The 5,742-nt window shown below is 45.6% G+C and overlaps 1 pseudogene; it reads right to left on the reverse strand.

Moving 5' to 3' along the window:
• Positions 1–3,359: 3,359 nt before the first annotated feature.
• On the reverse strand, positions 3,360–5,742 carry LOC133925639 (uncharacterized; annotated as a pseudogene).

The raw sequence follows: 5,742 nt of genomic DNA on the forward strand, positions 1-5,742 counted from the left end.
GGAATTCTACAGATTATTCATACAGACATCTGTGGTCCATTTCCTGTAAAGAGTGTGGATGGTTATGATTCGTTCATAACATTCACAGATGATTACTCCCGTTATGGCTACATTTATCCAATCAAAGAAAGAACAGAAGCATTGGATAAATTTAAGATATTTAAGGCAGAAGTTGAAAACCAACACAATTTAAAGATTAAGATAGTCAGGTCCGACCGTGGGGGGGAGTACTATGGTCGGCATACCCCATATGGCCAAGTTCCTGGACCTTTTGCAAGGTTCTTACAGGAGAATGGCATAGTTGCCCAGTATTCTACACCGGGCGAACCTCAGCAGAATGGAGTAGCTGAAAGTCGCAATCGTACCCTGATGGATATGGTGCGTAGTATGATAAGTTACTCCACCTTACCGTTGAGCCTGTGGATGGAGGCGTTAAAAACCGCCATTCATATTCTCAATAGAGTACCAAGTAAGTCGGTGCCCAAAACACCGTATGAGTTGTGGACAGGAAGAGTACCCTCACTAAACCACTTACGTGTGTGGGGGAGTCCTGCTGAGGCTAAAGTATTTAACCCAAACATTGGGAAACTAGATCCCAAAACAGTAAGTTGCCATTTCATTGGCTACCCAGAAAAGTCAAAAGGTTTTCGTTTCTACTGTCCAGACAGACATACAAAGTTTGTAGAAACGAGACACGCTGTCTTCCTAGAGGATGAAATGATGAGGGGGAGCATGGTAGCTCGAGAAATTGACCTTGAAGAGAAGCGGGTGTATGCACCCACTCCGATGATTCATGAGCCATTTTTCTCACTACCTGCTGTCACTGCACCGACAGTGCAAGATACTGTGGTGCCAGCACCTGTTGTTATTCCACCTGTGGCAATAATGAATGACGATGAGGAACCTGTTCTTCAGGATCCTGTAGAACCTATTGCCACACATGAGGGGGAGCAACAACAGCCTCAAACAGAAGATGTGCCAAATATGGAGGCCCCTAGAAGGTCTCAAAGAGTTAGAAGATCAGCTATTCCTGCTGATTATGAAGTGTACAACACTGAAGAATTTCAAATGGAGGATGATCCCACCTCATTTGAAGAAGCCATGAGAAGTGATCATTCATCAAAGTGGCTTGAGGCCATGGAAGATAAAATGAAATCTATGAATGCCAATAAAGTTTGGGACTTGAAAATAATTCCTAAAGGAGCCAAAACAGTAGGCTGTAAATGGGTCTACAAAACCAAACTTGACTCCCAAGGGAATATAGAGAGATATAAAGCGCGACTTGTGGCAAAAGGCTTTACGCAAAGAGAAGGGATTGATTACAATGAGACCTTTTCTCCAGTCTCATGTAAGGATTTCTTCAGAATCATAGTGGCGTTAGTGGCACATTACGATTTAGAATTACATCAGATGGATGTAAAGACGGTATTTCTCAACGGGGACTTGGAGGAAAATGTTTACATGGCACAACCGAAAGGTTTTGTCATGGAAGGAAAAGAACGAATGGGATGCCGCCTAAAGAAATCCATTTATGGATTGAAACAAGCTTCAAGACAGTGGTACTTGAAGTTTGATCAGACAATAAGGAATTTTGGGTTTAAAGAGAATGTAGAGGACAATTGTATCTATGCAAAGTTTAAGAATGGGAAGTTCATCTTCCTTGTCCTGTATGTAGACGATATCTTACTTGCTAGTAGTGATGTCAGTCTACTACTGGAGACAAAGAAGTTTTTGTCCTCGAAATTTGATATGAAAGATCTTGGTGAAGCTTCGTTCGTTCTAGGGATCTAGATTCACCGAGATAGAAGTAAAGGGGTATTAGGACTATCACAAAAGGCATACATAGAGAAGATCTTAAAGAAATTTAGTATGCACAAATGTAGTCCCTCACCTGCTCCTATAGTCAAGGGCGACAGATATGGGGATTTTCAATGCCCCAGGAACCAGTATGAGATCGATCAAATGAAAACGGTTCCATATGCTTCAGCTGTCGGAAGCTTACAATATGCTCAAGTATGTACGCGCCCTGACTTGGCATTTGTTACCCGGTTACTTGGCAGATTTCAGAGCAATCCTGGAACAGAACACTGGAAATTAGTAAAGAAAGTCTTGCGTTATTTGCAAGGAACGAAAGGCCTCATGATGACGTATAGAAGATCAGATTCACTCCATATAGTGGGATATTCTGATTCTGATTATACGGGAGATGATAGAAAATCCACGTCTGGATATGTATTCACTCTCGCAGGGGGAGCTATTTCATGGAAAAGCTCAAAACAAACCTTCACTACATCGTCCACAATGTATGCCGAGTTTGTAGCGTGTTATGAGGCAACGGGGCAGGTGAACTGGCTAAAGAAGTTCATACCCGGTTTGAAGGTGGTTGACGACATCTATAGACCACTTAAGTTATACTGCGATAATAATCCAGCAGTACAGTATGCTCACAACAATAAGTCAAGTGGTGCTGCCAAACACATTGACATAAAGTATTATGTTGTGAAAGATAAAGTCCGGGATCATGTCATAAGTCTTGAGCATATAAGTACCAAAAAAATGCTCGCGGATCCGCTTACAAAAGGCTTACCACCCAACGTGTTCAGAGAACATGTAGCCGGCATGGGTTTAAGGGAAAGCCTATAATTCCTGGACAAAAGAAGGCCCAAAAGTTAAGTATCTATTTCAGAACAGAGTGGTGTGTTTTAGTTGTTAAATCTATCGGCAATTGACCGTGACGATGAGACATGCTCTATGCGCTAATCTGTAATGGAATGAACAAAAGTAAATGATATGAAAATGAAAGATGGAATGAGATCACGGGGGAGATTGTTAGATTGATCTCTAACCCTAACTGGACCCAACGGCCCAGTTGGGCCCTTGATCAGCGCCCTGATCGGGGGCGCCCAGCCCACTATGGCTGGAGGGCCCCTGTCACCCTGCGCTATATAAAGAGGTGGGGGCCGGCGGCTCTTTTCACGAGGTTCGACTGAGCCGTACACCCCACCGAAACCCTAACCCTAATCCGATCTAAGAGGGGCGTAGCCAGTGACGGGAAGCCACCAGCCGCGCCGCCCTGCTCCACCACGTCGACGGCTACACCGACACCGTCCCCGACCGTCGCTGCCCGTGCGCAGACTCCATCAACGAACGTGATGGAGGCATCTGGATCATCTACTCCGGAGCTGTCAGGTTCGTCCCTCTACCTCTCCTCTCTGTCTCTCTGTCTCTCAGTAGGTCTTTGATTCAATTGATAAGCTTGTAGTCTCTCGGGCCTACCCTATATAGATTCGATAGCTCCAACAGAGAATAGTGCATTCAAGTAAGACCTGAGGAAACATCCAGGGCTGGAGAGGACATGATAATGTGCTGAACTCATACACTGCATGCCAAGAACAGAGTTGATCTGCCCCACAGTTCAGCGCTATGGATGATTCAGATGTTGTACAGCAATCCAATAAGGAAAAATGACTAGCTAACCACTACCAAATACATATCTGACAGGGAATTCTCCACTGCTCAACTCCCATGTGCACCGTGCAACACCGGCATTCCTCTCATGTACTGATTCCTAGTTGTTCTATACATCTGAAGCAACGTTTCAAAGGTCTCGCACGCGTCCTCGTACACAGCGCACCTACAAAACCTTGACTTGAAACCTGTGAAGTCAGCTAAGGATTCCTCAGGGTTAGAGCTGAATGCGTCAAGAAGCTCTTCAAGGGCTTCCAAAATATTGCAGAAATCGATTCTGTCGTCTGCATCTCCTTGCTGTGGCAAATGTCGAAGCCAGCTCATCCATTGAAAGGGTTCATCATTCCTTTCTTTCACCACCAACTCAATGCACCTCAATGCTTCCTTCAAACAGCAGTTCTTGTTGATCTTCTTAAGTATCTCATCAAAAGTTGATTGCTGGCTGCTTCTAAGAGTCTTCAAGTGGGTTGTTGTACAGGAACTGGACGATGGAAGCTTCGCCGCAACCATGCACGCCTTCCTGAAAGTAGGATTAGTGTCCGAGAGCAACTTGATTGCCACATGCAGCACAAGAGCAAATAATGAAGTTTCATCTTTTGCCTTGGACCTGACAAATCGAGAGCTTCCAAGCTTCTGCTTCTCCGCCCAATAATGAATGGCAATATGTGCAAATCCTTCCCACCTACACCGAAGATAATGTTAAGATGCAGAAACACGAGGCATGTAAGGCAAGAATCTTACATAAATATGAAGAATACTTACTTACTCAAATGTGTTACATGGACACGGGTGCGGATGTCGGAGTCCAATTCGGTCACTTGGGTCTCGTGTTCTCACAACTCTTACATCTTGCCTATGCTTTACAGCATCACCCAAGGAATCATGAACCTCCTGGAGAAATGAATTTATGTGAGTTCATCAGAAGCAATAGCAGGGCAAGAAAGAAGCCCCTTTATAAATGACTCGATAATAGCATCAGGTGTTGTTCCAAGATTATAATCATTATGCAATACAGCAAACACAGGATCCCAAAACGAGGTGAAGTTTCCCAGTAGGCCAGGACAAAAACCGTTTGTCCAAAAATGCTTTGCCTGACTGCATCCAGCTCCAGTGTGGCTGGATGAGCAAGATCCATTGAAAGCCTAAAAATAGCTTCCGATATATCATATTCTCTACTTTGAAGTTGATTCTTCCAGTTGTTGCAGTCAGTTGATGATCTCAGGAGTTGAACTTTCTTCCAGATTTTGTACAATAAAGAGAACGTTCCTTACTAGCTCCTGCTGCAAACTCTGCACACTATCAACTTTACAGGAATTCACCATGAGCGCCACTGTGTCAATAATCAAGTACAGAGTTTTATTTGCTTTTGTAGCTCTTTCTGGGCACTCGGTGCTTCTGCTATCGACACATCCATAAATATATTCCACCTGCGAAAATAGATGCCTACAGGAAGTCAGTTTCACATTTTCACTTGCTGAAGAGATTCAGAAAGCGCAAACAGAGAGCGTCTCGTTCATCAATTAAAACAGACTGTGATGCCTGCCTTCCAGTTATAGATTAAAAGGCTACCATAGCATGCTCTTGAGATATATTTCTTGTCGGTAGTTTAAGATATAAAATACGGCTTACGTCGCTATGATTAATATAAAGGATTTTCTTAACCTAATCTAGTAGCACAGGGGAGCCTGCAAAACGTGTTTTAAACTACCATACATATGCTTACAATATCCTCAGCAGAACAGGGGAGCCTGCAAGACCCTCCCTACCAGCCGACGTCGCCGAGAGATCCATTATTGCATTGCAGGCAGCCTCGGCTACTCGCTGGCTACTGCTCCCCAGCGCACGCGGCAAGCCATTGGCGATGCCGCCGTCGGATGCCAGCGTCTCGCTGGCCTCCATGGACCGCCGCGCCCAGCAACTCGCAGCAGCGCGGCGACAGAGCAGCAGCTGCGACGCACATTGCATTGCATTGCATGATGCGAATGTTACAGGCGAACGAATCAGTAGGGTATGGTTGTAAGAAAAACAAGCGCCGGGAGGGCGTTTCTGCAAATTGAGGGAGGGAGCCTGCGTTCACGCCTACCTGGAGGAGAGGTGGAGGGGGAGGAGCGCGACGAGGGAGTCCGGAAGATGGGAGAGCGGCGGCGGCGAGCGGGATAACACGCGGCGCAGGAGGCGGACCGCTAGGGCAGCCGGGGAGGAGGAGTTGGAGCTGTTGGTTTGGCGGGTGGTTAGTGCGGCGGCGGCGAGGAGGATGGGGAAGAGGGCAAGGCG

The sequence above is a fragment of the Phragmites australis genome, chromosome 7 (assembly GCF_958298935.1).
Source record: "Phragmites australis chromosome 7, lpPhrAust1.1, whole genome shotgun sequence".
Taxonomy (NCBI): domain Eukaryota; kingdom Viridiplantae; phylum Streptophyta; class Magnoliopsida; order Poales; family Poaceae; genus Phragmites; species Phragmites australis.